Genomic DNA, 12648 nt, shown 5'->3' with positions numbered 1-12648 from the left:
TGTTGGCTAGGGTCTTGGGTGGGGAGATGCATGCCTTCAAAGTTGTCAAAGTTTTCCTATGGAAATTTCTAGACACTCGTGAATGACTTAAACACCTTAGAGTATTCTTGGTCTTGTCAGCTGACAAATGGAGGTTTGAACATGGGTGTTCAATGGGATTTGAATGTAGTTTTATTCAGGGAAAGAGAAACAGGGCGTTCTGGGTGTTGAGGATGCAAATGACATTACCGTAAGGGCTTGCTTTCCACTTTGGACTAGATAATCCATGGTATTGTTGAGTACAGGGCATCACAATTTTAACAGCCTGGCTTCCTGAGAAGTTTCAGTTCTAGCACAGTCACCATAGGCAGCAACACTGTTAAATAAACAAAGGTTTAATTAAATAGAAAATGCTTAAACAGAGCAAAATATTCCTCTGTGGCTAGTCACAAATTGGACAACTCAGAGAACAAATTGTGGAGGAATTGCCAATGGATTACTTTTTCTGTTCCCTGTGTACTGCTATGTTTTTCTTCTTGGTGTCAAGTCTCAAGTTGAATTCAGTCAATTATCTATACCAAACAAAACGTGCATCAATGGCTCTTCTGTTACTGTTGCTTCTATTTCATCACTAAACAAAGCTAGTTTCCATTCCCAGCTTCTTCCTTTGGGAGCATAGAGAACTGACAGTTGGATATTGTGGAGGTTCTGTTTTCACTTTGAAAGCATAATGACTGACTTAGTTATTTAAAAGTTTATTTTTTTTTTTTTTTGGTTGCTAATGTTAGACTTGCTGCAAAATTTCTTAAAGGAGGCACACCATTTGCTGAGGATTTTAAAGGATTTGTCATTAGGTAAAGTATGTCGAGTATCTAAGGGTGTGATGTTGGGGTTACCTGTGGGTCAATTCCATTTTTTTCTTGCTTTTCTATTTCAATCACTTCTTTAGACTTACAAATGCTTTACACAGATCCATTAAGAAGTACAAATTTGGAAGTATGGTATAGCAAGTAGATGATGTAACTAATACTTCAAAATGTAATAGGAAATAAGGAAAATATTAAGAAGAAAACAAAAACCTGGACCACACAGGGCTCTGCCAACCTGCTTTTAAGTCATTCTCTGCCCCAGCAATCCCACCAAGGTACATCCTGGTACATTCTTACTTGGCCTATGTGCCAAGGGCCAGAGGAGCTGAACAATAACCTATCTTCCTAATTTACTTCCTGAGCACAGTTATTCCCTTTAAGACACAAAGAGTATGTAGCTGTACCCATTAAACCCCTTTTCACTCCTCCCCTGCCTGAGCTGCCCTTATGCTTGTTTCTGTGGGTAGATGAAAAGGCTGCCCGTCTGGAAAGGTAGTTCTAAAACGGTTCTGGAAAATGATCTCTCTTCCTCCACAAATGATTTTGGTTTCAGGTTTATTTCAGGTACATTAAGCCTCCCTCAACTCCTACTTGATAACAAATGATCCTACAAAAGGTGAGAGTAGAAAAAGGTAAAATAAAATCAAAGCATACCTAACTGCCTGAGTGACTTAATGTCTATCATTTTGATTCTGCATTACTCCTATTAAAAATTAAAAGAAAGGTGAAAATTACCTTTGGGATTTTGCTGCCACAGTTGCCCTCCGGGTTCCAGAGGTAGGTCGGTCCTTTCACACCGGCAAGGTTGGGATTGCCAAGCCATAAAAGATCTTGCTTCAGGTGTAGTTGCATTTTCCTGAGTCCTCTTCCTTCAGACAATGAAGCTGCGATTTTTCTCTGGCCTTGCAAGGGAAAGGGATTCCAGATAAGCTGATTGTTGTGTAGAATATCTCATCTTTGTTGTTCTAGTGCAGCCCTTTCAGCTTTCCAGAGCCAGTTGGACTTGTTATGAGGAGCTAAGTGATTGGCTGGATCTGGGGCTCAGTTTCATAAATTATAGCTCAGCGTACGAGAAGCACGAGTCCTATAGTTGCTGTAGTCCAGAGGCCTGTCAGTTCCTGTTTTAACGCATATGTAGTCGTAATTGAGTTCTAACACGGCCTTGGATGTTTCTGTCCTAAATAGCTGACATTGCATCTTCAAGACTGTGTGAGTAATCCTGACTTTTTTTTTTAACTCTGTAAATTAATTACATGCCCTGAGAGGGAGTGATTGTGATTAGAAAATACTGAAGTAGCAGATGATTCATTTTCAAGGTGCTGTTCTCTATGTATCAAGTTCAATGCAATTAATCGTAAAGCTTCTCAGACCTGGCAGGGTTATTCCAGCTTTTGGCCATGAATCACAGTCAAGCTGCATTTTCAAGGAGGCTGTTCACTGCATTTGCCAGCCAGGTTTGTTTTGTGGGGTCAGGAAAGTGATAAAGGTCCAATAGGAGCAGGTTAATACAGGCTGTTGGTGACAAAGCAACGGCTGAGAGCCCTTGAGTCAGGCAAGTTTCAAGATTTCCCACCCCCCAGGGTCCACAGCTGGGAGGGCTCAGCTCATGATAGGCAGTCCTGTAGCGACCCAGGTGCACAGCAGTTAAGAGCACAGAAGGAGGAGAAATGTGAAATGACAGTAATACTTTGCTGTACTGTCATCTGAAGCTGAACTAAATCATATTCTGGTTCTGTTGATGTGGTAGCGAGCTGGATGAGAAATCCTTGGCTCGATATTTTAAAAAAGCCTTTCAAGAAGCATGTTAAACACACACAGACAACAACCGTAACGGAAGAAAGTATGTGGATTGGAATGTGTGGTTGGAGCGGATCAAATTATCCCAGGGAAGCCGTTGTTAGGTTTGTGTAATTGCTGGGGGTGACTTCTGTTGCTAACCAGGTTGAAGAGAAAGCTGGAGCAGATTGAAACGAGAAACTAGGAAACATCAGCGTTTTATTACCTTCTATAGCATACACTGCAGGATAGAATTAATACTGGGTATAGATTGGTGAGTGTAAGCAGTTCACTTTTTATTTTTAAAACATTATCGATTTCTCCTAGCTTATTATGAAAATTGGGCTTTTGTCTATGGAGTTAATATTGAGAAATAATTTTTCCTTCTCCCAAATAACCTTTATACTTTTTTTCTCAATATAGCACAAAGCTAGGTAATTTCTTTTTATTTGGCATTGTTTTCCAGTTTGCTTTTTGTCTAATTTTTCCTCTTTAGATTTGCCGATATTAATGTATATATTTGTGCTGTGTATAATCTTAAGCATAAATCACTTGAAGAGTTTTAAAAATCATGGGTTTCTGTGGCAAATATAAACTTCTAATAGCTAGAGTACTTGGCAATTCCTGTAAAAATGTTATTTTTATACCAAGAGCAGTTTCTATTTGGTTGCACCTATTTAAAGGACTGACATGATTTAATCCATAGGAAAAGAATAGTTGTATTTCTGTAAAATAGTTGTATTTCTGTAAAAATTTTATGTTTTGGTCACACCGGACATGCTGTTTCATTGTTAAAAGATTTTTGCCTTCTAAAATATGACCCCTTTTAGGTCATACAAATGGATGAGGTTTGTAAAAGGAAAGAAAAATAACATAGAATCCTTTTCTCTATCAGCCAAATGTATGTAAAATAGTTTTAAAAAGTGTAATTCTAATATATGCTTTCAGAAATGCATTTACTTTATGGAGAAACTTTTGTTTCTTTATTGAGATAGAAGAGCGAGTTCATTTCTTGAGTTGTTAGAGCTGTGGACACTAATAGCAGTAGTTGACATGGCTCTACATTCCTAACGGAATGCAAGTGGAGGGAAGAGTGCATCTCTTGAAGGACTATAATCTCACCCCTCAAGGAGGTGTGGCGCTCAGATCAGCTGCGCATCCAATTCAGAAAGTGTTTAGAGCACGGCTCAGGGCAGTTCTAGTGAGAGTCTAGACACCGTGCCTTGGTGCTTCTTCCAGGACCTTCATCTCTTCACTTCTTGCTAAAAAGCTGCTATCACATCTCTTTTTCATGAAAGGACAGGATATTAAAAAAAGAGTAGAGGGGAGCCAGGTGCCCAGTGGACAGGTGTCCATGAGCCAGGTGTTGTGAAAAAGGGAAATACTTCCCAAACAGCAGTAGCTCATCTTTGTTCCCTCTACTTCTCTTTATTTCCTATCACCAATTTTGTCTAAGTGTAGACGTTCTTTTGCAGATGAGGTTCTATGAAACTATGCATATCTGCCATAGACAGATGGATTTGACAAAAGATGTATCCAAGAAGGAGTGTTCGTGATGTAATACTTGAGAAATCTTCCTGAATACAAATTGGCTTTTGGAAACTATTAGCACTACCTAGTAAAGCAATGACGTAAATCCAGATTGAAAAAAAATTCTTGATTGAATTACATTTTCCTGTGTTTCATATGGTGAATTTTGCTTTTGGAAGGGCTTGCTTGTCTCTGAGACTTTTTTCCCAGTAATATATATATAGGACTAGGACTAGGACTAATCTCATTGCTTACTCTTGCTGAAGAATTTAATTATTTTTAGCTGGCATTTTCAAAAAACTTGTTGTTCCACCTGGAGCATGTTTTAGAGAAAGCAGAGCAAAAGAACAAAATGAAACAAACACTGTCCTCCATCCCCAACACCTCAGAAAGAGGTAAATGCTTTAGATTCGGATGATTCCCTCTGTTTACGGAGCTTGACACTACCCATTGGAAGAGGAGGAGTTTTATATAATTACAGAATTTTTCCATTTTAATTATATAACATATGCGTGTGATACAATTCCACATTATATTAGTTACTGGCCAAAATTTTGTCTCTCTGATTTCCAAGAAGCAGAATAGTATAGCAAATCATGGGGTCAGTGAAATCATAGTCATTACATTTCTCCAAGCCTCAGTCTCTATGTCTGTAAAATGAAAATAATGATGTGTGTCCTGGTATTTCACTGTTTTGGTGAATATCAGAAGCATGATCAGAAAGTGCTTGTGAAAGAACATTTTAATTCTTTGTACATAGTGATGTACTGTACAATGATACATTATTATTACAGAAGTTCATAGCACTAGTTAGTTTTCTTTACTTCTAAAAGCGTTTCCAGTATTGGGCAAGTACTTAAAGCAAAGAAAGTCTTTACTGTTCGATCTTGAAAAGTTAAAGGTTTTCATCTCTCTGTTGTTTGAGTATTAAAAATACTAAAAATATGGATGGATCTAGAGATGATCAAAATACATGAAATAAGTCAGAGAAAGATAAATACCATATCACTTACATATGGAATCTAAAAAAAATTATAAAGATGAACTTAAAAAACAGAAACAGACTCAGACAAAAACAAACATAGAGTATCAAAGGGGAAAGGTGGGGCAGAGGAATAAATTAGGAATTTGGAATTAACATATACACACTACTATATATAAAATAGATATTAACAAGGACTTACACTCAATATCCTTTAATAACCTATATGGGAAAAGAATCTGATATAACTGAGTATATCTGAATCATTTAGTATAACTGAATCACTTTGCTGTATACCTGAAGCTAACACAACATTGTAAATCAGCTATACTCCAAAGTAAAATAAAAATTAAAACAAATACCAATAGGGTTACTGTGACAATAAAAGTGGTTATTAAATATGAAAATATATTTAGTAAGCAATAAAAGTGGTTATTAAATGTGAAAATATATTTAGTAAATTTCTAAGTGCCATGTAAATGTTACTTATGACAACTATTATTAGTATATTAATAAAAGGTATACATTATCAAGTAAAATGTTTTTTTTAATAAAGTATACTTGATTTTAAATGATTAGTTTTTAAAATGGAAAATATCACAGACATTTCTTGCTGATTGGTTTGATTAGCTTTATAAGCTATGTCGGCTTCCCTCAATGCGGTAGATTTTCCTGTTTTGTAAGCTGGTGCCCTAATGTTCCTTCCATTTAGATATAGCACTAAGCCAGTAGTCAGATAAGCATTCCCTCACAGTCTGCATTTAGAACTGTTAATGACAAGGTATTAGAGGACATAATTGCCTCACAGGAAAAAGTGAGTTAGAAAACTTTGACAGATGTTCCTGGACTTTTTATTCCTGTTTTGGCTCTATTTATATTAAGGGAATAATCATGTATGTTAAGGTGATGTTTATTCCTAGATCTTTTCATCCCAGGAATAAAATGAATGGTTAAAATGCCTTTCTGAATGATGTAGAAATTTCAGTCAGCAGTTTTTAATCCCAAATTTTTAACTGGTTGTACTTGGGAAGGTCATTATGCTTTTTGGTATATTGGCCATGAGAGTGTTATACATTTTGCCTGCTTGAGTGCACTGTTAAGAGTTTGATTTTTTTTCTAATAGTGCTATTAGGAATAATAATAATATTATTATTCCTAATAGAGCTCTTGGTAAGTCTGGAGCAGTTCTCCCACTATAGAATATAATTTTTTTTTTAGATGAAACCATACTGGAAGCACAATAAGTAAAACAAATAAAAATGAAATGAATCTCTCCCCTTTCTCCACATCCTTGCCAACACTTGTTATTTGTAGTCTCTTTGGTGATAGCCATTCTGACAGGTGTGAGGTGATTATCACATTGTAGTTTCAATTTGCATTTCTCTGATGATTAATGATGTTGAATATCTTTTCATGTGCCTGTTAGCTATCTGTATATATTCTTTGAAAAATTGTCTATTCAGCTCCTTTGCCCATTTTTTGATAATAAAAATATATTTGGATATAAATAATATATTTGTCCTTTTTGATCACATCATTTGCAAATATTTTCTCCTGTTCTATATGTTGTTCTCTCATTTTATCGATGGTTTCGTTTGCTGTGCAAAAGCTTTTATGTTTAATTAGGTCCCATTTAAAAATTTTTTGCTTTTACATATTTTGCCTTAGGAAACAGATTCAAAAAAATAGTGCTATGTAAAAAAAAAAAATTTGTTCTAGGAGTTTTATGGTTTCTGGTCTTACATTTAGGTCTTGAAACCATTTTGAGTTTATGTTTATGTATGGTGTGAGGGAGTGTTATAATCTCAATGTTTTACATGTATCTGTCCAGTTTTCCCAGCACCAGTTGTTGAAGAGACTGTCTTTTCTCCATTGTATATTCTTGCTTCCATTGTTGTAGATTAATTGACCAAAGGTAAGTGGGTTTATTTTTGGACTCCCTATTTTTTCCATTGATCTATGTGTCTGTTTTGTGTCAGTACCATACTGGCTTGATGAATGCAGCTTTGTAGTATAGTCTGAAGTCAGGGAGCCTGATACTTCTGGCTCTGTTCTTTCTCAAGGTTGTTTTGGCTGTTGGGGATCTTGTGTGTTACCAACAAACTTTTATTGTTCTAGTTCTGTGAAAAATGCCATTGATATTTTGATAGGGATTGTGTTGAATCTATAGAATGACTTGAATAGTATGATCATTTTAACTATATTAATTCTTCCAATCCATGAACATGGTATAACTTTCCTTTTGTTTGTGTCATCCTCAATTTCTTTCATTACTGTCTTATAATTTTCCAAGGATGGGTCTTTTGCTTCCTTAGGTAGATTTATTCCTAAAGATTTGATTCTTTTTGAAGCAATGGTTCATGAGATTATTTCCTTAACTTCTCTTTCTGATAGTCTCTTGTTAGTGTATATAAATGTAATAGATTTCTGTATATTAATTTTGTATTCTGCAGCTTTACTGAATTCATTGACCTTTGGTATTTTTTTAGATGGTGGTGTTAGGATTTTCTACGTATAGTATCAGGTCATCTGTAAACAGTGGCAGTTTTTTTTTTTTGTTTGTTTTGTTTTGTTTTTTAGGGCCACACTTGTGGCATATAGAGGTTCCCAGGCTAGGGATCCAATTGGAGCTGTAGCTGCTGGCCTATACCACAGCCACAGCAAGGTGGGATCTCAGCCGCATCTGCTAACCACAGCACAGCTCAAGGCAGTGCCAGATCCTTAACCCACTAAGTGAAGCCAGGGATCTAACCTGCAACCTCATGGTTGCTAGGTAGATTCATTTCCATGCACCACAATGGGGGCTTCCAAACAGTGACAGTTTTTCTTTTTCCTCTCCAATTTAGATTCCCTTTCTCTTTCTTACCTGATTTCTGTAGCTAGGACTGCCAATACTATGTTGAATAAAAGTGGCATGAGTGGGCATCCTTGTCGTATTTCTGATTTAAGAGGGAATGCTTTCAGCTTTTCACTGAGTATGATGGTAGCTGTGGGCTTGTCATATATGGCCTTTATTAAGTTGAGGTATGTTCTCTCCACAAGCACTCTCTGGAGAGATTTTATCATAAATGGATGTTAAATTTTATCAGGAGCTTTTTATACATCTGCTGAGATGATTTTAGTATAGTTTGAAAACTGCCATCCGGATCCATCATCCTGACTTTCTTGTATCTTTAGTGATTGGATAAGAGAACTCTCCAGTAGTTTAAAATTTATAATGAAAGAATATTTTTAACTTCTCCTCTCCCCCAGTTTTATTGAGATATAGTTAACATATAACATTGTATAAGTTGAAGGCATATAATGAGTTGATTTAATACATTTACATATAGTAGTCCTTCCTTGTCCAAGGTTTGGCTTCCTGTAGTTTCAATTACCTGAGGTCAGCTGAGACCCAAAAGTATTAGATGGAAAATTCCTGAAATAAGCTAGTCATAAGTTGTAAATTACATGACAATCTAAGTAGCTTGATGAATGCCATCTTGTTCCTTCCACCCTGGACTCGAATTACCACTTTGCCCAGCATATCCTGCCTATTGGTCACTTAGTGGCCATCTTGGTGATCAAATCAGCTGTAATGGTATCTTAGTGCTTGTGTTCAAGTAACACTTATTTTAGTTAATATGGCTTCAAAGTTCAAGAGTAGTGATGCTGGCAATTCAAATCAACTTTATCATAGGTAAGTATGTGTAGGGATAAAGAGTATATATAGGGTTTGGTACTATCCCTGATCTCAAGCATCCACTGGGGGTCTTGGAACACACTCCCATGCATAAGGAGGGGCTACTTATTGCAACATGATTGCTACCATAGGGTTAGCTAACATCTGCATCATGTCTCCAGTTATCATTTTTCTTTTTTTCAGTGAGAAAGAGAAAGTTTAAGATTTACTCTCTTAGCAACTTTCAAGTATGTAATACTGTATTATTAACTATAATTTCTGTGCTGTACATTAGATCCCTCTAACTCTTTCATAGTATAACTGGAAGTTTGTACTCATTGGCTGACATCTCCCCCTTTCCACAACACCCCTGGCAACTACCATTCTACTCTCCATTTCTATAAATTCAGCTTTTATACATTACACATAGAAGTGTGAGATCACACAGTATTTGTCTTTCTCTGTCTGACTTATTTAACTTAATACAATGCCCTCAAATTTCATATTACATTGTTGCATATGGCAGGATTTCCTTCTTTTTTTAATGGCTAACCTTCTACCTTGTGTATATGCATGTGTGTATCACATTTTAAAATCCATTCATCCGGGTTTTAAACATTGAGGTTGTTGATATATCTTGGCTATTATGAATAATGCGGCTATGTACATGGGGTGAACAATGTCTTTGAGATAGTGATTTCATTTTCTTCAGATACCCAGAAGTAAGAGTCCTGGATCATATGGTAGTTCTATTTTTAATTTTTTAGGACCTCCATACTGCTTTCCATACTGTTGTACCAGTTTACCAAAATGGATATTCCTGATGGGCAAGTTTCCTTCATTCAAGTGGTGTTCTTGTGGCACTTCTCTCATCACCTCATTATCACCAGTTTCCAAGTCCTTGTGCTTTGGCAAAGGGGAAGCCACATAGAGGATGACTCGCATATTCTGGCCGGAGTTCAATCACATGGCCCCACCTGATAGAAAGGAGGCTCACCCCTGAGTTCTCTTTGTCTTTGGAGAAAATAGAAAGTTGGTTTGGTAGTCAGCTTGCCAGTTTATGCCATATCTTTTATTCTTTTCTCTTCTTTTCTTTTTAGTCTTTTTTCCTTCTTTTCCTCCCCCCACCCCCCACCCTTTCCTCCCCCTGCCTCCCACTGTCTCTCATACCATCTCCTCTCCTTTCCTTTTGTTTCTGTTCTCTGATATGTCTACATAGGATTTAGGATTTAAACATAACCACTAAGTATATGTTAAATTAAAAAAAAAATAACCTTTATCATCTAGAAGAAATTAGGAATATGACTTTAGTTTTCAATTCTTAATCTCACATTAACAATTTTTATAGGCTATTAAAATATAACTGAAAATGATGATTACAGAGATAACTATCAATTTAATTCTTTTTTTTTAGGGCTGTATCCACAGCATATGGAGGTTCCCAGGCTGGGGTCAAATTGGAGCTGTAGCTGCCAGCCTCCGCCACAGCAACACGGGATCTCTTCTGCCCACCTACACCACAGCTCACAGCAATACCAGATCCTCAACACACTGAGAGAGGCCAGGGATTGAACCTGTGTCCTCATGGATACTAGTCAGACTTGTTTCCGCTGAGCCAAATGGGAAATCCTCGATTTAATTGTTATGTCCAGTAGTGAAGAAAATGGTAGTGGGATACTTTTCTATTTCCGCTTAGCCCATCCTTTTCTGTGTCTGGGGTTTGAATCTCTTGCTTTGTAGTTTTAGAAAAGGAAGAAGAAAATGAAAAATGGGCACCAAAGGTATTAATAACTGATAAAAAACTTAGCCACTCCTTCCTATTTCTTATATGAATTTTGCAGTGAATGCTAGCTTATTATTGGGGAAAACTGCTATGAAGAGAATGCATAGCTTTTGGAAAACTGTTTCTTGCATGGAGTTGAGCAAGTGGTATAATTAATACCAAGTTAGGTTTGTAACCACTCAACTTTCTAGAGGGTAAATTGATTGCTCTCCACTGCAAACTTTTGGAGATTAGCAAAAATATTTATATCATAAATAAAAAAGAACACAGATGCCTACTCAGTAACCAAAAATACTTCTATGATCATTGCTGTTGAAAAAAAAATCTCTCCATAAACTTTTAATTTTCTTTTAATAAACATCATAAACCAATTTTAGTTCTTTTCTCTGGATATATTAGGGTCAAATATTTTTGTTGGGTGATAAGTCAATATTAACCTCAGATATTTTAACAACCAATTACTTTCCTCTAGTATAAGCCAAATTTATAATTAAGCTATTTAAGAAATAAAAGACAACAAATAAATATCTGTTCTAATGTTCATGTCCTGACCTAAGAAATAGAAGGGTTTACTTATTTCACATCTTCATATTTATCTGATTGAATGAGGGGTGCCAAAAAGAATTTCCCATAACTCCATTTACTTGTTTATTTTCCTGGCATATTCCAAACACTTTTAAAGGCAACATTGAAAAAGAATATCTTCAGTCTAACATCTAAACAATATTTTTATTTTGGTGGATTTGAACAAAAATAATAGACTCTTATAGTCTTTACCCCAAAGCATTTAAAAACAGTGACATTTCTCAATTGCTAGATTCTGAAGATTATATTCTATTTAGTAGAGATTTATACATAATCTTAACATGTTTATGGTTTTTGCAGTAAGGCAGCCCACATAAAAGGTAATGCCTTGGCATGGTGTAGTAATTAAAAAAATGGAATCTGAAGCCAGCGGTTTTTTTTTTAATATTTATTTTTTCCATTATAGCTGGTTTACAGTGTTCTGTCAATTTTCTACTGTACAGCAAGGTGACCCAGCTACACATAAAGTATACCTTATTTTTTCTTACATTATCATGGTCCATCATAAGTGACTAGATATAGTTCCAGTGCTATACAGCAGGATCTCATTGCTTATCCATTTCAAAAGCAATAGTTTGCGTCTATTGACCCCAAATTCCCAGTCCATCCCACTCCCTTTCCCTCCCCCTTGGCAACCACAAGTCTGTTCTCCATGTTCATGATTTTCTTTTGTGTGGAAAGACTCATTTGTGTAGTATATGAGATTCCAGATATAAGTGATGTCATATAGCCTTTGTCTTTCTCTTTCTGACTTACTTCACTTAGCATGAGAGTCTCTGGTTCAATCCATGTTGCTGCAAATGGCATTATTTTGTTCTTATTAATGGCTGGGTAGTGTTTCATTGTGTATAGGTACCACATCTTCTTAATCCATTCATCCGTCAGTGGACATGTGGGTTGTTTTCATGTCTTGGCTATTGTGAATAGTGCTGCAATGAACAGACGGGTGCATGCGTCTTTTTCAAGGAAAGTTTTGTCTGGATCTATGCCCAAGAGTGGGATTGCTGGATCATATGGTAGTTCTATGTATAGTTTTCTAAGGTACCTCCCTATTGTTTTCCAAAATGGTTGTACCAATTTACATTCCCATCAACAGTGTGGGAGGGTTCTTTTTTCTCCACACTCTCTCCAGCATATGTTATTTATGGACTTATTAATGATGGCCATTCTGACTGGTGAAGCCAGACTTCTTGGGTTCAGATCCCAGCCCTACCATACAGTAGCTCTGTTACTCTGGGCAAGTTTTTCAGTCTCCTTGAACTTGAACAACTAACCTGAAAATGGGATAATAATAGTACCTATCTGGTTGAGTGTTACGTACATTAAATGAATTAATACATGTAAAACACTGTAGATGATGAATGAATCATAGTAAGTGCTTTATAAATATTTGTCTTAGCTGTTATTATCTGAGGAATTGATTGAAAGTTTTTTCAGTCAGTTTCTAGTAGCTAGTTTTCATGGGTCTTTCAAAAAGGATGTT

At 36.2% G+C, this 12648-nt stretch overlaps 1 protein-coding gene and 1 long non-coding RNA gene across 8 annotated transcripts in view; one reads left to right on the top strand and one right to left on the bottom strand.

The window, feature by feature from the left end:
• PDE4D (phosphodiesterase 4D) overlaps positions 1-12648 on the top strand; it is a 1509235-nt gene that overhangs the window by 35493 nt on the left and 1461094 nt on the right. Inside the window, exon 1 of one of the 7 annotated variants that reach the window (XM_021076865.1) lies at positions 1932-2057. The exons of 4 other annotated variants lie outside the window; for them this stretch is intronic. The gene's annotated coding sequence lies outside the window, so the exon portion shown is untranslated. Of the gene's footprint in view, positions 1-1931; positions 2058-2777; positions 2899-12648 lie in introns of those variants that run through there. 2 more of the 7 variants (XM_021076866.1, XM_021076864.1) reach the window with 2 other exon arrangements.
• Positions 149-1829, bottom strand: LOC100523871. Its single transcript, XR_297824.3, has 2 exons — positions 1584-1829; positions 149-355 (listed from the first exon to the last, which is right to left on the bottom strand). It is a non-coding gene; the product is annotated as an uncharacterized LOC100523871 (long non-coding RNA).

This window comes from Sus scrofa, chromosome 16, assembly GCF_000003025.6.
Source record: "Sus scrofa isolate TJ Tabasco breed Duroc chromosome 16, Sscrofa11.1, whole genome shotgun sequence".
NCBI lineage: Eukaryota > Metazoa > Chordata > Mammalia > Artiodactyla > Suidae > Sus > Sus scrofa.
Note: the sequence above shows the minus strand (reverse complement) of the source record. Positions and strands in the feature narration are given on the sequence as shown.